Below are 27633 nucleotides of genomic sequence, written 5' to 3' on the forward strand. Positions count from 1 at the left end.
ATTCCTTACCCCCCTATGAGGACTCTGATGCTGAAGAATCTGTCCCTTCAGTCTCTCCTCCTGAGGATTATTCTTTTGGGGAAACTTTACACACCATGAGGGAGCATTTCTACTGGGAGGGCCAGGATTACTTAGAGTTCAAGAAAAGGCTCAGAGATTTTCTTTTATTGCCTCAACACAGGCCCCTTGCTATTCCGCCAGTGTTGGATATTGTGGACGATGTGTTCTCTGAATCCAGTTTAAATCCAGATTCTTTACCCCCTGCTCCAGTCAAGCCAGACAGGTACTACAGAGTCCCTGACTCACACAAATTTCTTTACAGAAACCCTGCTGCTGACCCAGAAACAATTTCCCAGGGTCCCAAAAGGGGTAAAGGCTTCCATGGCTAAAAATCCAGTTCCCTCGGACAGGGATTCCAGAGCATTAGACAGATGGGGGAAGAAAGTTTACACCTCTGCAACTTTAGCAGTGAGAGCTTTAAACTTCCAGTTTCACATGCTTAAATATCAACAATATTTGTTGTCTCAGTTAAAACAGAAAATGAGTACAAGTGCAGAACAACCTGACTTTAAGGAAATGCAGGATTTATTGCATGCAGCTGAACAAGTAGGTAAACATACTTTGCAATGTGGTTTTGATTCATTAGAAGCTTCTTGTAGAGCAGCAGTTACAGGATCTGTGATTTGAAGGCATGCTTGGTTAAAGGAACAAACCTTACCAGATCATGTTAAGGCGAAATTATTAGATGCTCCTTTACAACAAGATATTTTATTTGGTGTTAAAGCAGAGGAGGTATTAAAGAAAATGGAGGATAAGGCAAAATCTATGCAAACAGTAAAGGACTTCTTACAGGTACAGCCACCAAGATTTAGCAGAAATTTGCCTACTAAAAATTGGTCCTTTCCAGTGTCAGACAGGCCACAAAGAGGCAGATACAGACTCCCAAGACCCAGATCTCAGCCCCAAGGATCTTACAGACCATGACAGTGGGGTGCTTCAACACCAAAAGGAGGTGAGGACAAGTCACAACCTTACAGGAAACAATCTCAATGACTTTCCCCTTCCAATGCCAAACTCTTCCCTGTTGGAAGTTCCCTTAGGGGGGAAAATAGCACTTTTTTCACAAAACTGGCAAACAATCACCCAGGACAAATGGGTGCTGAATATTGTGTCTCAAGGTTACAGGTTCCACTTTCACACTTTACCAAGGCTAAGAGGAATGCCAGATCTGCCACAAAATCAATGGGCAGAGGCACAAAGACAAATTACAGCCCTCGTGGACATGACAGCTATTCAGAAAGTACCACAGCAGGAACAAGGACAAGGTTTTTACTCAAGACTCTTCCTGGTCCCCAGAAAGGACAAAGCCTGGAGACCAATACTAGACCTTTCCACTCTAAATACTTACCTGGATGTTCCGAAATTCAAAATGTTGACACTACAGCAGCTCCTTCCCATGTTGGGCAAGAAAGCTTGGCTTGTTACTTTGGACCTCAAAGAGGCATACCTGCATGTCCCTATCAGACAAAATTGCAGAAGATACCTCCGAGTCATAGCTGGTTCAATGCACTATCAATTCTCTGCACTGCCCTTTGGCTTATCTACTGCGCCCAGGGTCTTCACAAAGTGCCAGGCACCAGTAATTGCATTTTGCAGACAAAAAGGAATTCAAATTTATCCATACCTGGACGACTGCCTGATTCAAGCAGAGAGCAAGGACATTCTTCTAAAGCATCTGGCATTTGTAAAAAAGTTATCAAGTTGCCTAGGGTACACAGTAAACAAAACAAAGTCAAAACTAGTGCCCTCACAAGAGATAATATTCCTGGGTGCCAGCTTAAATACAATGGCCCAGATGGCTTATCTCACGCCAGACAACAAGGACAACTGATTCAGTATTTTCAATTGATGGCAACAAAGTCCCAACTCCCTGCAAGAAATATTCTGCAGGCCTTGGGATTCATGGCATCCTGCTTACTTCTAATTCCATATGCCAGACTGCATATGAGGAAATTACAATGATACCTAAAAAGTGTTTGGAATCAACACTCTCACAGCTTGGAAACTGTAATACCACTAATTCCCTGCCTGCAACAGGAGTTTCGATGGTGGGCACAGACATGTCACCTCAACAAGGGGCAGCCTTTCACACTACCCACAGCCAGGCAGACATTAACAGCAGATGCTTCGGATTACGCCTGGGGAGCACACATGGCAGGAAAATGTATTCAGGGCAAATGGACCACAGACCAAATGCATCTACACATCAACCAAAAAGAGATGTTGGCTGTACAAAATGCCCTAACAGCTTTCAAGGACCTTTTGCATCCAGGACAATTATTATTAAAGACAGACAACACCACAGTAATGTGGTACATAAACAAGCAAGGGGGCACTCATTCTTACCCCCTATGCAGACAAGCCATGACCTTGTGGAACACAGCTCTAACTTATCAAGTTCATCTGCAAGCACAATTCCTGCCAGGAAAGAAAAATACTCTGGCAGACGATCTAAGCAGAAGCATCATGGATCCTCACGAGTGGAAATTAAATCCACAAGTTTTCAGCATGATAATGCAGAAATGGGGGTGCCCGGACATAGATCTCTTTGCCTCTCCACTGAACTGCCAACTAAAAAAATTCTGCACAAGGACTTATCACACACAAGCATGGAAAGTGGATGCTCTTTCGTTCAGCTGGAAAAGCCTACATGTTTATGCCTTCCCTCCTCTGCCTCTCCTTTCGAAGGTTCTCTTAAAAGCCAGACAAGAAAAACCACAGATGATTCTGATTGCTCCAGACTGGCCACGCCAACATTGGTACCCAATCTTAAAGAATTTAGCCCGAGGCCCACCTTGGATTTTGCCTCAAATTCCACACCTTCTGACTCAACAAAACAATCAGATCCTACACAGTCAGCTCAAAACCTTATCCCTGGCTGCATGGCAGATTCATTAGCCAAACAGGCAACACCTCTCTCTAAAGCTGTTATGGATGTCATTTTGGAGGCCAGAAGGCCTAGCACCAGGAAATCTTATTCAGAAAAGTGGAAGAGATTTTGTGCCTGGAACCAGGCTCAAAGCCTTGACCCTCTTGTCCCTAACATTCCTGAGATACTACAATACTTAACTGAGATGCTGGACAAAGGACTATCCTTCTCATCCATTAAGATCCACGCTTCTGCCATCTCGGCTCATTACAACACAGATCCTCCTATTTTCTCTCATCCATTGCTAAAGCAGTACCTCAGAGGGGCAAAAAACATAAGACCGCCCCGGAGAGCACCAACACCTTCTTGGGACCTCAATTTTGTATTGGAAAAGCTCACTTTACCTCCTTTTGAGCCAGCCAATGCAGCAGAAATAAAATATATATCATGGAAAACTGCCCTACTACTGGCAATAACCTCAGCACAAAGAGTCTCAGAACTACAGGCACTAATGGCAGTGAAGCTCTTCATCATTTTTCACCAAGACAGGGTTTCCTTAAGAACAAACCCTTCATTTATGCCTACAAACCCTTCATTTATGCCTAAGGTAGTATCCAGTGTGGCTCTCAACCAAACTATTCATTTGCCAACATTTTATCCAAACCCCCAGAATAAAGGGGAGAGAATTCTACATTCCTTGGACATACACAGACAATTACGCTTCTACTTGGACAAAACAAAAGCTTTCAGGAAAACTGACCAATTGTTTGTATCATATACTGCAAGATCACAGGGAAAGGCTATTTCAAAGCAGACCATTTCAAAGTGGATAGGACACTGTATCCGGTTCTGCTACACACAGCATGGGAAGCCTGTACCATCTAACATTAGACCACATTCCACCAGGGCAACTGCAACTTCTACTGCCTATCTTAGAGGAGTACCTACCAAGGACATTTTGGAGGCTGCAACTTGGAGTTCAGTGCACACCTTTACCAAGCATTACCACTTGCCTCTTTACTCCAGATCCAGAGCTGGCTTTGCCACTGCAGTGCTGCAGGGCCACATAGCCACACCAAATCCTCTCTAGAACCAGCCACCCTGACTCAGCTTTGGGATTCTTCCCAAGTGTAATGACTGCAGCAGTGAAACACGATGAACATAGTACAGTTTTGTACCTAGCATAAATGTAGATGTTTGAGTGTCTTCACTGCTGCAGTCCTGGTTACCCACCCGCCTTCCCCTCTTTCTTAGCTGGGTCTTATCTATATCTTTCTACACTATTCTTTTTATGTGGTGTATTTGCTGGCTGCTAAAGGTTATTTTTTTACCTTATGTATGTTTTGTAAGCAATATGTATTGCCTATCCTTTTGGGGGCACCTGATATCTGGAGCAAGAAAAACTGAAGAAAATGGTGTCTGCTGCATCTTATATACCCCTGGCACACTGACGTCAGGGAAGAAGCGACAGCAACCAACGCCGGACCAAGACTTTGGAACTCTGGCCGACTGCGGGACTGCCTGACGGCAGGATAACCCCAAGTGTAATGACTGCAGCAGTGAAGACACTCGAACATCTACATTTATGGTAGGTACAAAACTACTTTTTCCCTACGTGCTTTGTCCTCTAATTCTGTTAGTTTTTGAAACATCTTTTCCTGAACCACATCATATTCAGCCAGCTTTTTCTTCATTTTAACCTATTTTTGCAGTTTTTTCACCTCATCTGAATGTGTTTAAAGCTTGTTCCATTTTTCCAGCCTTTTGTTGTTTGTGTTGATGTACTCCATCAGTGTTTCTTTTATTTTAACCAGGTCTTTGAGCAGTTATCTTGCATCTTCCTGTAGGTTACTGGAATTCATGTCTGGAGGTTGCATTCCTTTTTGCTGAACTGCTGCAGAACTCTCCCCAGTCAGTGTTTCTTCCTAACTTTTTGTAGCTCATTTTTTCCAGGTCCTCCGTTTTTTTTTTTTTTGTTTGTTTTGTTTTTGTTTGCTGGCATCCAGGCAGTACACTTACTAGTCAATTAATGAAATTTACTCATAAACAGAAATCTACTGACCTTCTCAGCTGAGTTTCTATTTTCACATTGGGAGAGCTAGAATTAAGCTGTTCAGTAAGCCCACTTGTTGACATGTTTTGATATAAAGGTGGCATCTGCGTATATACATACATATATATATATATATATATATATATATATATATATATATGTGTGTGTGTATGTATATATATATATATATATATATATATATATATATATATCTGTGTGTGTTTATAGAAGAGTGTTTGCCAGTCTAACGTCTTGCTAGGCTGAAGGGCATAGCAGACTAAACAGATAAGTACCCCACTGGGAAATTGTCTTGCATTTTTGACAGCAGTGATAAAATCTTTGGTTTTAAGTTACTTTGGCCGGCATTCTAACATACTGAGGCTTATATTGTGTATCTAGCCTAATGAACGAAGTCAGGTGTGCTTGTGGGAGGCAGATTCCTCATTGGGATTACCACGATTAATGCTTATACTGGCCAAGTTTGGAAGTTGACATCCTGAGCTCTTGTGATATGCCAGGGTTCAGTTGTATGACAGTAATAAGAAGCAAACTACAATTTCAGGTTAGTGGGATAAAAATAACTGGCAGCCTTAGTTAGGATTTCTGCCTTGACCGGAAAGGCAGCAGTAAGGGTCTGTGGATGACCCACCCAAAAAGAAAAAAAAAATCTGTTGAAACAAAAGTGCTCACAAAACGAGATAGAAAGGGAGGTCCTAAAACTGGCTGGTTACCGGAGTCTTTCTAGTTTTGAGGGTGTGAAATATGTATAGGTGCTTTTGCAAACCACAGCACATTGCCTGCTTTTACTAAGGCCTCTGACACTGCCTATTTCAGGCACATCCTTTTGAAGTGAACTAGATGGCCCCAGGAAGCAACATACTTGCCTATGAGTAAGAAAATAGGCTTATTGAACTGGGATGAAAATATGTACAGCAGGAACACTAGTCATTAGAGATATGAATGGTCAGACCCATATCATTGAAGTAGCAAGATTTTCAATGCTGAGCTTTAAAGCAAACAATAACCATACAGAACATTATATTTATAAAGCTGCAGAAAGTATTCAAAAAGCTAAGACAAAATGGAAATGGAAAAAGGAGATTTTTCCACTAGAAGTGACTACAAGTAAGTGTACAAAAATCGGCAAGAAAGAAAAGGAATTTACTGGAGAAAATAGCAAAGGAACTATCGCTCAGCTCTCTCTAGTATAGATGACGAACATGTAGGGTAGTTTGTTTATATGCTTTAGTACATAGAAACACATCAGGATGGATAACAGAATTACAAATTTTAAACAAACTGATTAACTGACAGACTACACAGACATACATCCTTAACATCTCAACAGCTTACTACAAAATGACAGTCAGGCTCGCATGTGCTCAGTATTTATACACTTGTGTAAGCCCTTAGAAAGCTTCTTAAAGCTGCACCCATATTGATCTATCCTCACTCTTAAATAGATTTCCCTCAATTAAATGACATTGGAATAAGACATGCAATAATCTAGACATTAGAAACAAACACAGTGTTCATGTCCAAGTTGCCATGTACCTGCAATGTTGTTGTTGTATCTTTCGGCTTTTCCCGGTTAGGGTCGCCACAGTGGAACTCCGGTCTGCTAATGATTGGCAGTAGATTTTTTACGTACTGAGTTGCCAGCCCTAACGTACAACCTTCAACGAAGGTACGCCCTTTCACGCATGTCTCCACACAGATGACGATTTATCTGAGAATCGAGCAGGACAACGTCTTACTGTGAGGCGACAACGCTACTGCAGCACCACCTGCAGTATGGTCTGGAAATGTGACCTGATCTAGTAATATAGTAATCAGAACTTGGTTTAGCAACAAGGGCAGTCTTCGGTGAACAACTTGTATCAGGAATTTCGGGATTCATCTCAGGAACAGGGATATTCCCTGGATCGTCCTCTGGAACTGGATTGCTGGATAACTCTGAGATAAAAAGAGTCTTTCTCACAAGCTAGGTACTATGGTACAGGCTCAGAAACTGGCATCAAATGTTTCCGATTCCACCTAAACTCTGTTCCTTGTGATTCCACAATGTATGATCTAGGGTCTGGGCAAACACTTTTTACGACTGTAATCCGATCATAACCTTTGCACATTTGTGTTCTCACTGTCTCTCCTTCACATAATGGATTGAACAATTTGCTGGACTTGTCATAATATAACTTCTTGGCTAGGCATTTCTTTAACAGTTGGGCTTTCACTGATCTGTCATTTTTAGTACTTGGAACCAATAAAGTACTACTGACTGGTAATGCAGTTGTAGTTTGTCTCGACAGACGTCTCTGAGCAGGTGAACCAAAATGTTTATCATGAGGAATATTTCTGAGTTTCAAGAGATTCAGGAAGGCATCACTGTTATTGTTTTTCAACTTCTCTAGTAACTGTTTTGCAGTTTGAACTGCACGTTTTGCCAAGCCATTTGACTGTGGGTACTCAGGACCACTCGTAACATGGATAAAGTCCCACTGTTTGGCGAATCTTTTTTATTGCTGGCTAGTAAACTGCGTACCATTGTCAGAAAGTACTTTGTGGGGGCTACCGTGGACTGAAAATGATGCTTGATCTTAGTAATGACAGTACTGGATGCCAGATTAGAAAGTAGGTCTATCTCAAACTAATTAGGAGTCTGCTAATACCAAGTAATGTTGACCATTCCATTCAAAAATGTCAGTGGCTACTGTCACCAAGGTAGTTCAGGAATCTGGTTTAGCTGAAGTGGTTCCTTCTGTTTATGTGGGTTTGTACTATTACATACAGAACAAGATGAAAGTACTCTCTCAAAGTCTTGTACATGGCCAAAATACTAGTCCTGTCGCCTTCCTTTTAGTAGAATCGGTTCCTGGGTGGTCACAGTGTAAGATAGCAATGTTCGCTGGTTGCAAGGACTGTGCAACAATTACTTTTGGACCTTTCATGACGATTCCATTTTCAGACAAAATGTCATCTCTGTAAGGAAAATTATTTATTTATTTGACATTTGTTGACCGGGAAAGTCCGACTGGGTTGGGAACTCATTTTCAGCGGAGGCCCGGGGACAAAAGCTTCACAAAGTATAACAACTGAAAATACAAATAAAAATAGACAATAGAAAAATATTTTACAAAGATGAAAAATAATTGTACGACAATAAATAAATTTTACAAAATCGATATGCAGTGATAATTACAGTTCAAAGGAAGTATAGTCTACATATTATGTCTGGCTGTAAAGGCATAATGGTAGTTGAAGATTCCATCAGTATTTTGTATTTAATTAAAGAGTACAAGAATAAAGGTTACTACAAGTAGTTGTTTTGGTTATAATTTGGAAGAAAGAAGCAAGTATATTGAAGTTTTTACAATTTAAGAAGGGGAGTCTGCTGGGGTTTTTAGGTAGACTGTAAGTAGATCTTAGGAAGATATGGAGAGATTAGGAGAAGGAAAATATTAGGGTAAGTACATTAGTGAGATTAATGGCAAGTTTGTTGAGAGAAAGAAAATTAAGTGGGGGAGTTAGGTTGAAAGTTATAGGGGTTGCTATGTTGATATAGAATGGGCAGATTTTCGTGTTTTGCAGATTTTTTTTAGTGTGAGTTTGAAATTTTTGTGGTTAGGAATTGTCCTGATAAGGTTGTACTTCTTGACATAAACTAGATTGCTTTGACGGCCATCCTTGATTGATAAAGTGGTTGAGCTTTTGTAAAACTGGATCTGTGACTATATGATTTCCAAGCTCATCAAGGCATGTGGAAGAAATATTTCTCACTTCTATGATTTCAATATCAAGGTTCTCATTCTCATGCTGTTCAGTAGTATTTCTGGGTGATCTGGATAAAGTTTCAGCAAGATAAAGAAGTTTGCCTTTTGTGTAAACAAGATTGAAATTGTACTTCTGCAATCTCAACATCATACATTGCAATCTGGCTGGAGCTGAATGTATATGCTTTCTCAAAATAGTAACTAGAGGTTGTTGGTCTGTTTTGATCTGGACAGGTCTACCATAAATATAATCATGGAACTTCAAACATGCAAACACAGTTGCCAAGAGCTTTTTCTTTATTTGAGCATACTGCATTTCAGTTTGGGTTAGAGATCTGGACATGTAGTCAACAGTTGACTCTCTTGAAGAATGACTTCACCAAGACCAAATTTGAAGCATCACAGGAAAGAGGAACTGGTGTGTGAACATCATAGTATCTGAGAGTTGGTGGACTGGCAGTTCTCTGTTTCAGGACATCAAATGCTCTTTGGTGCTGTTCCAGCCATGGACAGGATACATCTTTGTGTCAGCTCTCTGAGCAGTGCTGCTAGTTGGCTTTAGCCTGGAATGAACTTGCCTAGGTAGTTAACCATGCCAAGAAAGCTTTGAGGGACTTGAACATTGTCTGGAACTGGCATCTCAAGAATAACTGTTTGCTTGGAAGAGTCTGGTTGTAAGCCTGAACTGGTAAACAAATGACCAACATAAGTAACTTCTCGTAACTTGAATTTGCACTTCTGAGGATTCAGCTTAAGATTCACTTCACTTGGTCTTTACAGAACTTTCTTGAGGTTTCTGTCATGCTCAGCTTCAGCATTACTTCCTGCTAAAAGATCATATACTGTGATAACACAAGGATACCCAGAAAAAAATTGCTCCATTGCACGTTGAAAGACTTCACTGGCAGAATGTATCCCAAATGGCATTCTCAGAAATATGTACCTGCCAAATGGAGTACTGAACATAGTAAGCAGCGAGAATTTCTTTTCAAGCAAAATTTGTAAAAATGAACTCTGCATCTAAGACAGGAAAAAACAGTGGCATTTGACATCAGAGCTGCAACTTCTTCGACTGTATGCATTGGATGATGAGGTCTTTTCAGTGCTTTGTTCAAATCTTGCGGATCAATACATATTCTGATATCATTTCTTATGTTTCTTATGAGCTATCACCGTGGAATATACCCATTCATTTGGTTCTTCAACTGGGCAAATTACACCTTGTTGCACCATTTTGTCTAGCTCGGCTTTGACTCTCTTCTGCATAGCTATTGGAACTTTCCGTCTGGGCTGGCCTGACAACTGGGCCAACATCTGGGTCTAACTTCATGGAGTACACCACTGGAAGCTTACCTAGTTTGTCTTTGAAAAGATCAGCATAGGTAGAGAAAATATAATGGGTGAGATTAGAGCAGTGGTCTTTAACTAACATGATGGACTTCCTTATGAAATGAAAGTAGTCCCATTTTCAAACTGTCTCTGAGCCCTAATAATGACTGTACATGCCTTTTGACCACATAAAATAGCAAGTCGTAGCTTCTCCCAGCAGAGTAACATGAAAGTGCTACTGAGCCTTCAGTTTGAATCTCTTCACCACCATAAGCAACAAGCTTTGCACACTGCCAAATCATGCTTTTCACCAGCACATACTCTGGCAGATGCTTCTGCAGACATGACATTGCACTTTGAACTTGTGTCAGTTTTGAGCTCTGTGGGATTTTCATTTATCTGAACAGTACAAAATACTTCATTCTTTGCCCGTAAATCTGTTGCATTGACTGTTTCATAAAGCACAGACACACCTTCAACATAAAAAGTAGGGTCACAGCTTTCTAATTGATCAACTCGTTTCTTTGAATGTTCCCTTTTAATAAAAGAATTAGTCCCTTTTGATTTACAAAACCTTTTGAAATTATTCCACTTATTGCATCTGTGACATTGCTGATTAAAAGCTAAACATTTTTTCCCCTTTAGGCTCATGACTTCCACCGCAATTACAACATTTGGCAGTGAAACTGGGTGGGGACACCCACTCTTTGAGTTTGCTGACTCACTCTTATGCTTCACTGAGACTATGCATGCTCTGGAACTTGGTAGAAAGCTATGGGTGTCCCAAGGACTGTTACAGGTTTACAGTTGCTGCCATGTGCTTGGGCCTCTTTCTTTTAACTACATGCTGCATACTCAACTTTAGTAAAGATAAATAAGGTACAGAGCCTGCAAGGCTAGAAAGCAAAATCCAATTTATTAAGCAAAACAAAAAGATACAGGTAAGTGCTTTTGCGATTTGCTTATCGCTTCATCAGACAAACTAGTTAAAACACAACCAACATTTATATACAACAGCGACCAATCCACTATTAAAACCAATTAATCAACTTTTAAAGAGACATTATTTCATCATATATAAAAAATTGTAACAAAATATCTAAAGTAACCTAGAGAATATATATTAGATAAAATGAAGTAATGTATAAAATATGCATAAAAAATAAATATGTCATGACACGTTAAAAATTCCTGTTTATGTATGTATAAACAACATTCACACTCAGTGTTTCAAAGGGCGTGACTTCAGAAAAGGTTTTAGTGTGAAAGCCCTGTTTAAGCTTGGTGGTTTTTCAGCATTAAAAAGCAAAATCCATTTCTGTTCAGCCCCTTCTGTCCAATTAAACAAGTCACCACCTCTCATACTAATGTCTAGAACCTGTAATACTATAAACCTAGAAGTGTGCTCAGAACCATAATGCGTAATGTGTTGTGCTAAAGCATTTGTATCTTTCTTATTCTTGATGTCTCTGTAGTGCTGAAGTAGCCTGTCTTTTAAACTTCTGTCTTTCCTATATAAAAAGCATGACACACATGGCAGAAAGCAAAATAAATTATATTCATTGATCTACAATCTGCATAAAAGTCCAATTCTATTTTGCATTTACAAACTGAACATCCTCCTGCATAAGAACGTACCCAGTCTACTGGATTCAACACCAACCATATGCTGTTGAGTATTATAACAGAAATGTTTCTTAAGAGATTTGTTGTTTCTGAATGAGAAATGTGGTGTTTCACCAATAACTCCTTTTAACCCATCTGTGGTATGTAATATACTCCAGTTTTGTTTAAGAATGTCACAGTAGCTGTTATTGTCACTGGAGTATTGCATGGAAATCCTGAAAGTATCAGTGTTCAATACAGAAGTGTTGGTCCTGGTGGTAACCACTCTCTCTATAAAATAAGGCTTACATCTACCTGCCCTCTCATTCCAGGCATCAGATATACATAAGTCAATTTCAGCTTCTTTATATCCCCTACTTAGAAAATCTTGCTTAAGGGATCCTCAAGCCACTTGTAAGTTTAGATCATTGTTGTGCAACCTCATCAAATGATAAACCTGGCCTTTTAGTACATTTCGTGTAATATGACTGGGGTACATGCTGTTCTTATATAAGTAACTATTTTTTTCTAGTGGGTTTTCTGTATACACTCGTGGATACGCTTCTCAAATCCTCTTTAAGTTTGACATCTAAAAATTCAATATAATCAAATTAATAATTATAAGTAAATCTAAGGAATCCAGTGGTGGTATGCATATAAGCAATAAAAGCTTCAGTTCATCCAAGGTGCCATGCCATAATAAAAACAAATCATCCACAAATCGAACATACCAAAGAATATGCTCATAAAAAGCATTGTTATGTAGGACATTTCTAGTTTCCCATTGTACTAAACGTAGGTTCGCGTAGCTATTGGCACAGACAGTGCCCATAGCCACGCCAACCTTCTGCAGAAAAAACACTTTTTCTCATTCAGAAGAGTCCTAATGTTTTCAACACCCCAGTCATTAGGAATAACTGTAAACAAATATCAAGCGTAACAAACAAAAATTCATCCACAATGTTAGCACACCTAGCATATAGTCTTTCTTAGAAAGATTTAGTGTCCTTCAATATGGTATCACAGTCTTCTAGCAAGGGATGTAAAGTTTTCTCAACAAAGATGGATAACTGCTCTGTGCACCACCCCTTTCCAGACACTATGGGCTGCATGGGTAGACAGACTAAGTCCTTGTGGATAGTTGGGTGGCCATAAAAGTTGGAATTAGTGGATGGTCAACATTAAAATATTTAAAAAGATATTTGTTAATTAGACCTGTCATTAGTAAATCAAAAACTAAAAATTAAACTTTCTCTATTACGCTATTCACAGTATTACTAGAAATACATGCATACATGGTCACATCATAAAGTAATTTCCTCATCTGTTCTACATATGTTGTCTAATACAACTATGCTACCACCTTTATTAGCAAGTCTAACCTCCACTGAATGCATCTCTTTTAACTCATTAAGTGCAGCAAAATCATCTCATGCCATATTACAGAAGTTAGGTTTAGTGCCTTTCTGAATTAAATCATGAAAGTGTGCCTCACTTAAAATCAGTAAAATCTTGTACCATAGGGTGTGGTACTGGAGTAAAAGTACTTGGTTTTATAAATACATTCATTTCAGAAAGGGCACTGCCCTCAAACATTGTCTTTAATGTTAAGGATCCACCCAGTATTCTGAGGTCTTTAAGTACTTCTGTTGGATCTGCTCATCTAGCCGGGATAAATGATAATCCCTTAATTAAGTAAACACAACTGAGCTGCAGTTAGTTCAGCAGACGAAATATTAAACACCAAACCTGTCTTAAAAAACGACGTTTTTTTCACTGTTTGCTGCATGGTGTCCGTACTCTGAAGGCGTTGTATTCCCCCTTCCTGCCTGTGCTCCGTGATCTGTTCCTGTAAGGCAGGGCATTTGATAAAGAAAACTGTGCTGGAGTGGTCTTTTCTATGAAAAAAAATTGATTTTGCTAGTGCCTGGGACTACATCCGATGTAGCTGGTGCTATACCCACTTCAGAATTATTAGTAGCGGCATTTGCTGAGGATCATGGAGATAGATAAGGCGTACTAGAGCTAGTAGAAGCACTAGTAGGGGCATTGGTAGCTTGTTGTAGCTGAAGGGCTCTGCCAAGGTCAAATCCTGCTATGTTCCCATTCTCGCCGATGTCATGGAATTACTAGTAACCTCTGGACATTCTGTACTACCCAAGAAAGAGGGTACTTGGACATCAATTCTAGACCCCTCTCATCTAAACACTTTTCTGAAGGTGCCCTCCTTTCAAATGTTATCCTTTCAGATTTTGTTCCCTGTTTTGCTTCCTCAGGCTTATATGGTGTCTCTGGATATCAAGGATGCTTATCTCCATATCCCTATTCTTCCCCCTTCAGGAAATGTTTGTTTCTCTGTTGCTTACTGGTATTTTCAGTTCTTTGCGTTGCCATTTGGCCTTTCAACGGCCCCAAGGGTATGCACCAAATGCCTTCCTTCTGTAATTGTTTTTTGTAGGCTTCAGGGGATCCAAGTCTTTTCTTACTTGGACAACCTCCTGTTTCAGGCATCCTCTCCAGAAATCCTGTTACAAAAGTTTCTTTTTGCCAGTTAGTTCAACAGACGAAATATTGAACACCAAACCTGTCTTAAAAAACAACATTTTTTCACTGTTTGCTGCATGGTGTCCATACTCTGAAGGCGTTGTATTCCCCATTCCTGCCTGTGCTCCGTGATCTGTTCCTGTAAGGCAGGGCATTTGATAAAGAAAACTGTGCTGGAGTGGTCTTTTCTATGAAAAAAAAATGATTTTGCTAGTGCCTGGGACTGCATCCGATGTAGCTGGTGCTATACCCACTTCAGAATTATTAGTAGCGGCATTTGCTGAGGATCATGGAGGTAGATAAGGCGTACTAGAGCTAGTAGAAGCACTAGTAGGGGCATCGGTAGCTTGTTGTAGCTGAAGGGCTCTGCCATGGTCAAATCCTGCTATGTTCCCGTTCTCGCCGATGTCATGGAATTACTAGTAACCTCTGGATATTCTGTACTACCCAGGAAAGAGGGTACTTGAACATCAATTCTAGACCCCTCTCATCTAAACACTTTTCTGAAAGTGCCCTCCTTTCAAATGTTATCCTTTCAGACTTTGTTCCCTGTTTTGCTTCATCAGGCTTATATGGTGTCTCTGGATCTCAAGGATGCTTATCTCCATATCCTTATTCTTCCCCCTTCAGGAAATGTTTGTTTCTCTGTTGCTTACTGGCATTTTCAGTTCTTTGCGTTGCCATTTGGCAATGCCTTCCTTCTGTAATTGCTTTTTGTAGGCTTCAGGGGATCCAAGTCTTTTCTTACTTGGACGACCTCCTGTTTCAGGCATCCTCTCCAGAAATCCTGTTACAAAAGTTTCTTTTTGCCATTTCCCTTTTGCAGACCCTGGGGTTCACAGTAAACTTAAAAAAAAATGTTTTTTTGACTCCTTCTCAAGACCATGTTTTTCTGGGGTGCAAGATCCAGACTCTGCCTATCCTGGCATTCCCTCCTCCTCCCCCCAAGGCCTTAACACTCATTTCCTTCTTTCAAACTCCTCTTCGTCTGGCCTCTGTAACAGCCAGGGAGTTTCTGACAGCTCTTGAATTCATGACATCCTCCATTTCTATGCTCTGTTCGGCCAAACTCACCATGAGAAAGTTTCATTGGTTTCTGAATTCAGTTTGGCTTCAACATGCGCATCCACTGTAGTTTGTAGATGTTCTTCGTGTTTCACTGTTGCAGTCATTACATTTGGGTAATCTGCTGGCAGGTTGCCGTCAGTTGGCCTGAATATCAGAGTCTTGGGTCCTGCGTCGGTTGCTGTCTCTTTTTCCATGACATCAGGTCATCGGGTATAAAACAGGTAGCCGACTCCATTTTCTTTAGTCTTCTTTGGTGCGCGGTGCCCGAAGCAGAAGCAGTTCGCAAGTGCCGGTCGGCCGACTCCTGAAATTTTCACATTTGAGTTTCAGAACCGAAGTCTTCAATTAAAGCTAAGTACCCCATTGAGGAAACGTTTTCTTGCTCCATAGCAATGTCCGTAAAAGTTAATAATTGCATTACTTGTGGGAAGCAAATAGCTCATAAGGATTTCCATTTGTACTGTATTCCTTGCCTAGGCCCAGATCATAACGTGCCTTGCTGTCAGTTTTGTGCTAGATTTAACCAACGCACTATTAAGCGTCGGTATATCTTTGCTTCAACATATTTTGGAAACAGATTTAACTACCCTGAAATGTCATCGGATAGCAATCCGACTACCGGAGTTCACAAAAAACGCAAAGAAAAGGAAAGAGACAGACCGGCGAGGTCCAAAACCGACAACGAAGCTTCTCCTAAGCCAGTCGCCGGTACTCAGTGAGGCGCTTTCGCAGCCCCTGATACCCGCTACCTTTGAGTTGCAGGCCTCTACCGTGACCCATGTGGATTCCAGCATGCCGCAAGATTCTCAAAGTATTGTACCCGCGGATGTCTCTCCCTCGGATGGGTCCTGAGCCGCTGAGCAGGCACCAGCTTCTGAGAGTGTTTTCAGGCCTCAGCATTTCTATATAAAACCAACACCAGCTTCAAAAACAAAGACAACAGCAACTAAGGCCAAAAAACTGATGCAGGAGCCACGTGCTCGGGCCTCTATGCCCAAGAAACAGATGATCAAAATGGCTGAAGACTTAATTACATTGATCAGGGGTTCCCAACCCCCCCCCCCAATAAAAGGCCTAGGCAAGACACTGATTATGAATCTTCAGATCAGGTTTCTATTTCTTCTGATTCCTCTTCTTATCAGGAATTTTTATACCATCCTATGAGAATTCAGATGCAGAGGAATCCATCCCATTTGTATCTCCTCCTGAAGATTATTCTTTTGGTGAAACCTTGCATACTTTGAGGGAACATTTTCATTGGGAGAGTCAAAATTTCTTTGGCCATACCTCCTGTATTAGACATTGTTGATGACGTGTTTTCAGAATCAAGCATGGCTGCAGATTCCCTACCTCCGGCTCCTAGAAAGCCAGACAGATATTACAGGGTTCCTGACTCCCACAAATTTTTATTCAAAAATTCTGCTGCTGACCCTGAAACTATCTCACAGGGTCCCAAAGGTGTACAGGCCTCAACAGCTAAGAATCCTACCCCCTCTGATAGAAATTCCAGGGCGCTGGGTAGATGGGGAAAGAAGGTTTATACATCTGCAACCTCGGCAATTAGGTCCTTAAACTGCCAGTTTCATATGCTTAAATATCAACAGCATGTAATGGGATTATTGAAACAGAAAATTATGTTGATTTCTGAATGTGTGGAAAATAAAAAATTACAGGAATTATTGCATGCAGCAGAACAGGTTGGAAAGTATACTTTGCGATGTGGTTTTGATTCCTTGGAGGCCTCTTGCAGGGCCGCAGTTACTGGATCTGTGACTAGAAGGCATGCCTGGCTAAAAGTGCAAAATTTGCCTGATCATGTTAAAGCCAAATTGTTGGATGCACCTTTACAACATGATACTCTGTTTGGTAATAGGGCAGAAGAGGTTTTAAAGAAAGTGGAAGACAAAGCTAAGTCTATGCAAACTGCAAAAGACTTCTTACAAGTGCACCCACCAAGATTCAGTAGACACTGGCCTACAAAAAATTGGTCCTTTCCTGTATCCGACAAAGCCTCACGGGGCAAATCCAGGCACTCAAAAGGCTCTAGATACCAATCACAGGGTTCCTATAGGTCAAAGCAGTGGGGTGCCTCCTCCTCCTCCAAATCTGGAGGAAACAAAGCACAATCCTACAGTAAGCAGTCTCTGTGACTTCCCTCTGCCATCACCAAGCACTTATCTTGTGGCAGCCCCCTTAGGGGGAAAACTAGCACTTCATGCTCAAAATTGAAAGTTAATAACCCAGGACAAGTGGGTATTAAACATAGTTTCCCAAGGATACAGATTTTATTTCCATAGCTTTCCAATTCCAAACGGTTGGCCACATCTGCCACAAAATCAATGGGCAGAGGCACAGAAACAAGTTACGCCCATCTTGGATATGGGGGCTCTTCAGCCAGTACCAGAACTAGAAAAAGGACAAGGTTTTTACTCAAGACTGTTCTTGGTACCCAGAAAAGACACTGCCTGGTGCCCAGTACTGGATTTATTGATTTTGAACACTTTCCTGGACATCCCAAAATTCAAAATGCTGACTTTGCAACAGCTTCTGCCCATGCTGGGCAAGAACACTTGGCTAGTGACTCTAGACTTAAAAGAGGCATACCTGCATATCCCAATAAGGGAATCGTGCAGAAGATACCTCCGCTTCAAGGCTGGTTTTATGCATTACCAATTCTCTGCACTGCCCTTTGGCTTATCTACTGCGCCCAGGGACTTTACAAAGTGCCTGGCACCAGTAATTGCATTTTGCAGACAAGGAAGCATACAAATCTTTCCATACTTGGACGACTGTCTCATTCAAGCAGAAAACAAGGACATTCTTCTTCAGCATCTGGCATTTGTAAAAAGGCTTCTAACATGCCTAGGGTACACAATAAACTAAAATAAATCATGACTGGTACCCTCTCAAAAGATTACATTCCTGGGTGCAAGCTTAAATACAACTGCCCAGATGGCTTACCTTACGCCAGACAAAGGCAACTGACTATTTACTTCAAACAGATGGCAACAAAAACCAAGTTATCTGCAAGACAAATTCTGCAGGCTTTGGGGTTTATGGCATCCAGCATTCTACTAATTCCATATGCAAGACTGCGTATGAGGAAACTACATTGGTACCTAAAAAGTTTATGGAGTCAACATTGTCACAGTCTGGAAACAATGATTCCTCTCATTCCCTGCCTACAACAGGAGTTTCTTTGGTGGGCAGAGACATGTCACCAAAACATGGGACGGTCTTTCACTCTACCCCGTGCCAACCAAACCCTAACTACAGACGCATCAGACTATGCTTGGGGGGCCCACCTGGCGGGGAGATGCATTCAGGGCATACGGAGCCCAAAACAAATGCATCTGCATATCAACCAGAAAGAGATGTTAGCTGTTCAGAATGCTCTGACAGCCTTCAAGGATTTACTTTATCCAGGACAACTACTGATAAAGACGGACAACACCACAGTTATGTGGTACATAAACAAGCAGGGGGGCACACACTCCTACCTCCTTTGCAGACTAACCATGGCATTGTGGGACACAGCCCTGACTTACCAAGTACATCTTCAAGTTCAATTCCTGCCAGGAAAACAAAATACTCTGGCAGAAGACCTAAGCAGAAATCTTATGCACCCTCACAAGTCTTCAACATGATAACAGAGAAATGGGGGAGCCCAGACATAGATCTATTTGCCTCTCCCCATAATTATCAACTGGACAAATTCTGCACAAGGACTTATCACAGACAAGCATGAAAAGTGGATGCCCTAACCTTCAGTTGGAAAAACCTATCAGTCTACATCTTTCCTCCTCTGCCTCTTCTTCCCAAGGTCCTACTAAAGGTCAGACAGGAAAAAACCAAAAATGATCCTAATTTCCCCCGGACTGGCCTCACCAGCACTAGTACCCAATTCTAAGGAATATGTCTCAACTCCCTCCTTGGTACTTGCCTCAAATACCTCATCTACTGTCTCAGTAGAACAATCAAATTCTGCACAATCAGCTCCAAACTCTGAACCTGGCAGCATTGCTGATCATGTAGTTATTCAAACAACACCTCTCAGTAAATTTGTGATGGATGTCATTTTGGAAGCCAGAAGGCCTAGTACTAGAAAATCTTATGCTGATAAATGGAAGAGATTCTGTGCTTGGAACCAAGCACAAGGGACTGACACAGCAAAGCCAAATATTCGTCAGATTTTACAATACTTGACTGAGATGCTTGACAAGGGCCTATCTTTTTTATCAATAAAAATCCATGCCTCTGCCATCTCAGCTCATTACAACACAGAGCCTCCCATCTTTTCTCATCCTCTTCTTAAACAGTATCTTAGAGGGGCCAAAAATTTAAGGCCTCCCAGAAGATCACCAGTTCTTGCATGGGACCTCAATTTTGTGTTGGAAAAGCTCACCCTGCCTCCATGTGAACCAGCAGCTACTGCAGATATAAATTTTTTATCTTGGAAAACAGCTTTCCTTCTGGCAATCACTTCAGCAAGAAGGGTTTCAGAACTACAGGCCCTCATGGCTGTGGAGCCTTTTATTATATTTTACCTAGACAGGGTGTTCCTCAGGACCAATCGTTCCTTTATGCCTAAGGTGGTATCCAGTGTGGCTCTTAACCAGACTATTCACCTGCCAACTTTTTACCCAAATCAACAGAACAAGGGGGAGCAGATTCTGCATTCCTTGGATGTACACAGACAACTAAGATTCTACTTAAGTAGGGCCAAATCTCTAAGAAAGTCGGAGCAGCTACTGGTGGCATTTGCTGCAGGATCAGAGGGAAAGGCTATTTCAAAGCAGACTATTTCAAAGTGGATAAGCCACTGCATTCATTTCTGCTATTTGCATCATGGTAAACTGGTGCCCAAGGGAATCAGGTCAGATTCCACCAGGGCTGCATCTTTCTAACCAGCTTTTCTCAGAGGGGTGCCAACCAAAGATATTCTAAAAGCTGCTACTTGGAGCTCTGTTCATACTTTTACAAAGCATTATCACTTGCCTCTCTTCTCTAAGTCCAGGGCAGGCTTTGCCACTGCAGTTCTGCAGGGCCTTATAGCCGCTCCTAATGCTATTTAGTTCCAGCCTCCCATCCATAGCTTTGGGATTCTACCCAAATGTAATGACTGCAACAGTGAAACACGAAGAACATAGTACAGTTGTGTACACTTACCATAAATGTAGATGTTCGAGTGTATTCACTGTTGCAGTCCGGGTTACCCACCTGCCATCCCCCTTTATTCTAGAGCTTCTCTTTCCTTCACTATATTCTACAGCCTTTGTGGTGTACTTGCTTTTAGATGAAGGTAAAGTTTATGTTGTTACAATTGCATGTATATATAGTTATATATATTTATTTATACATATATATATATATATATATATATATATATATATATATATATATATATATATATATATATATATATATATATATTTGCTCCCCATTTGGGGAGCACCTGACATCTGGGGCAAGAAAAACTAAAGAAAATGGCGTCGGCTGCCTGTTTTATACCCCTGACGACCTGACGTCATGGAAGAAGAGAAAGCAACCGACACAGGACCCAAGACTTTGATATTCAGGCCGACTGAGGGCAACCAGCCAGCAGATTACCCAAATGTAATGACTGCAACAGTGAATACACTCGAACATCTACATTTATGGTAAGTGTACACAACTGTACTTTCTTGTTTTATATTGTCTCAGGAAGGAACTTCACTAGTGGATTCAGTAGTTGTCTCTAAATCCACGACTGTCTTTTCATCCCCCTCTTCTTTCTCAGGAGCTGTTCACAGACGCTTGAGTCATGCGATGGGAAGCAGATTCTCGCTTCCTAAACTAACAGGGGGTGTGGTCGCCTCATCAACAGAAAGAGCTCATCACTGTCAAAGAGATGAGAGCTCTTCTGCTGGCTGCTCATTCTTTCTTCTCCCCAGGACCTCTCAAGATGTTTACAGACAGTACCACAGTGATGTGATCTGTAAACAGATGGGGGGGGGGGGCAAGATCTTATCTTCTTTGTTGGTTGGCAGTCCTGGTGTGGGAACTTGCTGTTCGGCATCAAGTAACTCTTCAGGATGTTTACATTCCCTCTGGTCAAAATATTGTGGCAGGCAATTTGAGCAGGTCTTTACCTCATTCCCATGAGTGGATCCTTCACAGCGATGTGTTTCTGGACATTGTCACCAGTGGGGTACTCCACAAATGGATCTTTTTGTCTCCCCTCTGACAGTTTCCTCTGTTTTGTGCCAGAGTCCCAGGTCCTCTGGTTTGGAAGGTGGACGCCCTATCTTTTTCTTAGAAGGGGATGTTTCTTTATGCTTTCCCTCCTCTTTCCCTCATTCCAAAACTCAAAATTCAACAGGATGCTCCCAAAATCTTGTTGGTGACTCCATTTTGGCTGAGACAGCATTGCTTCCCTCTTCTTCTCCATTTAGCCGAGGACAATCATCACAAGTTACCTCACAGGGTGGACCTGCTCACACAGGAGTCAAAGTCGACCACTGGTTTTAAGCAGTGCCAAGACTGTGGCAGAAAAATGCCGAACTTGGGCGGTCATGATAAGTGTGTATATCGTCTGAATGTGTCTCATCTTGATCTAGAGTGCTCTTTCTGCCAGGCTTCAGTAATAGAGCCCTGGTGGAATATAAAAATAAATTAAACCTTAAAGGGCTTCTTAAGGCCCCCTTTGAGGAAGCATTGTCCAAGGCTGACCAGTCTCCTCAGGCCTCTGGTGTTAAAACTGCTCATTCGATGCTGATGTCTCCATCAGCACCGACATCTAGAAAATATTAACACCGTTCAGCTGGTACCTGTTTGGAACTAAAATCTAAGGTTCCAAAACTTTCAGAATGCACAGAGTCCTCGGCACCAACCTCTACCTCACTGCCATCGACACTGACCACAACACCAATTCCAATAACGACTTCCATGTCGGCACTGACTATTTTAGTTACCAAGTCGATATCGACATCTCCTGCGGCTCCGCATCCCCAACCTTCTGCCATGGTGCCAAAGATGAAATCTTTCTTTACACCCAGGACTACATATTCTCCATCAGTCGACCCCTTTCTAGGTCAACTTCCTAGTCCTTCTTTAGAAGGACCTGAATCCCCCTTGGGGTTGTCCATTCGCTCCACCAGGAGTCTTTCTGAGGTTGATATAGGTAGGTTGGTGGATCAGCTTCTGACAGCTAGGGTCTTCCCCCATCTTTTCAGCCCCCTCCCTCTCCGGGTGCAGGGGAATTCTCTCCCAGTACCTCCACATATACTCCTCCTCTGACCTCTTTACAGGTTTTAGGGCTGTCATCTCCAACCACACAGACTCCTATGGCCTCAGTGCTGATAACTTTATTGTCTTTGATTCCAGACATGGCTCTGACTCTCTCGGTGTCTCCAGAACTGACGGGTTCTTGGGATCGAGCTTTCACTGTCTGGTTCGGAGGGTTTGAGTCGACTCCTGTGTTTTATTCATAGCCAGCCTTGCCACTCTGGACTGCGCCAGCTATGGGCCCTTCTTCGGCTCTGGCTTTGCAGTTGGGCATCTCGGGGCAGGGTGTGACACCAGTTCTGAGTTTGTCTGTCTCGGTTCTGGGTTCCCATCCCTCCTCAGTGAGTCCTGCCTTTCAAGATATGGAGAGGGCTTTGGCCACTGCTTCTTCCCAGGTTGCTCCAGTTTTACCAGAGTCTCCCCCCGACCCCTGCTTACCTGGAGCTACCACCAACCTCCGTACCTGGACAGCAAGCGCCAAGAATGCAAGACATACCGACCAAGGGTCACCCCTCTTTCGAGTCCTCTTCAGATATTCCCACTGAAGAGCCCCCTCAGAAGAAATTGTGTAAGAGGAAACACCTGGACTCCCCTGAAGAGTCCATCACCGAGGACACAGATTTTGATGATGGAAGGTTTACCCTGGTCACCCCCAGAAGATGTCTCCTTTGGAGACATTCTGGAGATCCTTAAACACAGGGGTGACTGGAAGCCCAAAGACCCTACCTCCGAGGAGTCTGTGTACTTGCAAGCTTTTAGAGCTCAGCCATCTACTTCCTGGGTGACCCCTCCCTCTGATGATCTCATTAAATTGATTGCTCAGCGGGCTTGGAAAGCCCCTGATTTGATAGAACTGATTCCTCAGAGAATCATCAGCGCTGGATGAAAGGATTAGCAGTAGATGCCATGGTGGCAGCGACTGCCACTAAAATGGAACTGGCTGAAAGAAAGTTTCACTGTTAATCCCCCTAACCGGGAGTCGAGGGCAATGGACAAATTTGGGAAGCGGGTCTATGCATCATCGACCTTTACCATTAGGTCCTTGAACTTTTTGGCACATTTTACTAGACTCCAGAGGGATCTGGTCAATGAGCTGTTGGATACCCTAGCAGGAGCAGTAGCTAAGGGGGTCCAAGAAAAGGTGGCCTCCCAGCTAGCTAGCTACACTGGAGTCTATCTCTAATTTGTCTGTGAGGCTAATTGCCCTGAAAGGGTGACCAGGCCAGCAGGTTCAGGCGTTGCAGTTCAGCAACATGCTTGGATGCGCCTGTGTCAGTTTGTGGAGCCATTCAAGTCTTCCTTTGTCAATGCTCCCTTTGACAGATCTTCTTTGTTCAGCCCCAAAGTTAAAGAAACTCTGTCCAGGTGTGAGAAAAACCTTGTCTGCAGTGAGCATGTGCTTTTCTGCTCCCACCAAGCATATTCGGGAACCAGAGGAGTGGGAAGATGTGGTTCAAGAAGTCCTAGAGACCTTTCCAGGAAACACATGGTACGGACTCCCCTCGGGGCAGAGAGGGGAGTTCCAGTGGAAGATGCCATCCTAGAGGTAGAGGTGGCCTGCAGAACCATGGTCCCAGGGAGTCCTTCTCTGGCCAACCCTATCAGCGCTCCTGAAAGAAGGGCCCGATTGCTTGCCCCTGGAGGCAGTCGGGAGAAGATTTTCTTTGCACCCAACAGCCTAGCAACAAGTAACCACAGATGCCTGGGTGGTAAGAGTTATTTCAAGAGGTTACTTTATCCCCTTCATTCTTTATCCAAGAACTCAAACAAGACTCCCCAATGTTCCACCCAGTCAGAGGGACCAAGCAGCCTTAGAAGTACAAAAGCTGCTAGAAACAAGAGTCATCCAAGAAGTTCCACAAGACCAAATAAGATCCTGATTTTACTCAAGTTTCTTTTTATTGTCAAAAAAGACAGGGGACTGGAGACCAATTCTGGATCTTGGCATTCTAAAACATTTGTTCAACAATTCAAATTCCAGATGGTCGTGGTTCAGTCATTACTTCCCTTTTTAGAGGAAAATGATTAGATGTGCTCTTTAGACCTTCAAGATGCATATTACCACATAAAAATGGACAAATGCTCAAAAAGGTTCCTCCGCATCCTGCTAGGAGACAGTCTCTATCAGTTCTGGGTGCTGCCCTTTGGTCTCACCACAGCCCCCAGGGTGTTCACGAAATGTATGGCAGCAGTAACATTTCACTTGAGATTGCACAGATGCCGGGTGTTTCCATATCTGGACGGCTGGCTCATCATTGCTTCCACCAGACATCTACGGCTTCACGCGACAGAATTCACCCTGCGACTGTTCCTGCAGCTAGGAATAACAGTCAACTTTACAAAGTCTCAACTGAGCATTTCTTTCAACTGAGCATTTCTTCTTCTGTTAAGGCTCATTCTACTAGAGTTGTGGCTTCTTTTGTTGTTTTTTCAAGGGTTTTTATACTGACTGTATCCTTGCGGCAGCTACCTTGACTTCTGTGCATACCTTTACCAAGCACTACAAGTTGGATGGAATTTCCAAAGCTGGAGCTGATTTTGCTAGGGCAATCTTGTATTTCTTGTATTTCTGTGGAGCTTTTCTTCCCGGGCCTCCGCTGAAATTGGGCTTTTGGCCCAGTCGGACTTCCCCGGCAAACAAATGTAAATAAATAAATTAATAAATAATCCTTCCTGGCTTCCTAGAGAGCTATGCTGGTCCTTTTTCCTCCATCTGTACTTGCTGTGCTTTGGCACTCTTCCTATTGTAATGAATACTGCAAAAGTGAAATGGAAAGAGATAGTGCAGTTGTGTAAAGTCTTATCATAATGGTAGATGTCCTTATTTTCACTGTTGCAGTATTCACTCCCTGTGTCTGCCCCTTGACCCATTTCTCTTTTGGATGTACTGATTACCTCTCTATTCCTTGGACTGGCGTTCCTACTGGGGTTCTCAGTTATAAGGTTGGTATGTCCAGATGTCACCTTTATGCCTTACACTATGCGAGGAGCGTATGTGTGACATAAGGCTTACCTTAAAGCACCCTAAAGGCTTTGGTATACTGGCCGGACATCGGGTTGCACTTGCCAGGGGTTCCCTATTGTAATGAATACTGCAACAGTGAAGAGAAGAACATTTACCATTATGGTAAGATTTTGCACAACTGTACTTTACTGCCTTTGAGCTCAGGATATTGGTTTCTCATACTATGGTTGTTTCTAAGATTCTAAAAAGCTAAAAGAAAAATCTGTGGTATCCCTCGGACTCTCAGAAAACCCAGTATGCAACCTATACTGGGTTAAAAACAAACCAAGCAGAGACTTCTCAGTGTGGAGGGTGTGATTGAAATATGTTATGCATCTAGATCACTAATAAAATTTGAACTTTAAAATACGTACTACAAAATAATAAAATAGTAGGTAGTCCAGAGTTGAGTTAAAAATGAAATATCTTTCATTAAAACACACAAACAAGCGATCCTAGTTGAGTATAATGTAAAGCATTAAAGACATTCATTCATTTATATATAATCAGATTATTTGGAGTAAGGGAGTGGTTACAGAGGGTGGTTCTGTTAAGAGCAGTAAAAGAATTAAACTCATTTCTTTTACTAAGTCCCCCTTCCCCCTTAATACCATACTGTAAATTGAGACTATGCTACCTTAGAACTGAAATATATACAGCTTAAGGCTAACCTGCTAATCCAAACTTTGTTAATTAAGAAATCATCTCACTAACAAAATGACTAATTAACCAACAGAAAGATTTACCACTAAACATCTATCAGAATAAATATTAATAACTTATAAACTGAAACACTGTTGACAAATATTGCTGTCGTACCAGATAAATTCATCAGGTTGATCATAGCATGCATGCAATTCTTTTTTTTTTTTTTTCTTACCCGCTGAGCCCATTTCTCATCCTGACCTGTAGCATGTAGTCTGATGCTGAAAACTTTTAAATTGTTGCACTGCTGCTGCTATATTCTTTCCAAAGCAGTTAAAAATTGTCCAGCAAAGCTGATGTCATTCACGCACACCTCCGGTAGGCTGGTGATGCATGGTGACATCAGCCATAGACTTAAAATTGTAATAATAAAAAAAACACACAAACCTGATGAAGTTATTTGGTATGTGCTCTGTTGTTCTTCAGTCAGAGCTGCATTTACAGAAATGTGTAAGGTGTCCGTTCCGTTACAGAAATGTGTGTGTGTGTGTGTGTGTGTGTGTGTGTGTGTGTGTGTGTGTGTGTGTGTGTGTGTGTGTGTGTGTAGAAGTGCTGCATTTACAGAAACGTATGTGTTGAAATGCTGCTAGTGAGAGCTCCTTTTAAGAAGTGTTGCCAGTCAGTCAGAGCTCTGTTCACAGAATTGTAAAGTTCTTAGCTCGTTTACATACAGATTACAGAAGTGTGTGTGCAGAGCTCCATTCACAGAATTGTAAGGTTCAGAGCACTAAGCAGAAATGCAAATTTACCGTTTGTTGTATTACAGAAAGCATTGAGCAGGAGTAAATGCTCCGTTTCTATTTACCAGTCATTACTTTGTGTGTGTGTTGTCATTTACCATAGATTATGATTACTTTGTGTGTGTGTGTGTGTGTGTGTGTGTGTGTGTGTGTGTGTGTGTGTGTGTGTGTGTGTGTGTGTGTGTGGTCATTTACTGTGGAGTATGATTGCTTTTTGTGTGTTATCATTTACCATGGATTATGATTACTTTGTGTGTGTGTGTTGTCATTTACCATGGATCATGATTACTTTGCGTGTGTTGTCATTTACCATGGATTATGATTACTTTGTGTGTGTGTGAGGAAATGCCCCAGTTAAGTATACCCGGTGGTTAGTGTTACTAAGGCTCAAACCCTGTACCGTACCTCCGGTACAAGGAGCAAGAGTCTGAATCCTCTACAAATACCACCACCTGTGATTCCTTGTGATTCAGTGTGTGGCCATTTGTGATTTAATGTCTGGAATGTTTGTAACGTTTGGTCTGTTCCTCTTAAAATTTGTGGTCTTCTAGCAAATCATTGAGAACTGAATTCACTAAATAATGATAGCCATTTAAGTTTCAGTCTCCCTGTCTTTCAGG

General features: G+C 41.9%; 1 protein-coding gene across 2 annotated transcripts in view; it reads left to right on the top strand.

The window, feature by feature from the left end:
* Positions 1 to 27633, top strand: part of NT5C2 (5'-nucleotidase, cytosolic II) — a 2665542-nt gene that overhangs the window by 469877 nt on the left and 2168032 nt on the right. The window lies entirely within an intron of this gene.

Source organism: Protopterus annectens, chromosome 14.part0 (genome assembly GCF_019279795.1).
Source record: "Protopterus annectens isolate FY-2018-M chromosome 14.part0, PAN1.0, whole genome shotgun sequence".
Taxonomy (NCBI): Eukaryota; Metazoa; Chordata; order Ceratodontiformes; family Protopteridae; genus Protopterus; species Protopterus annectens.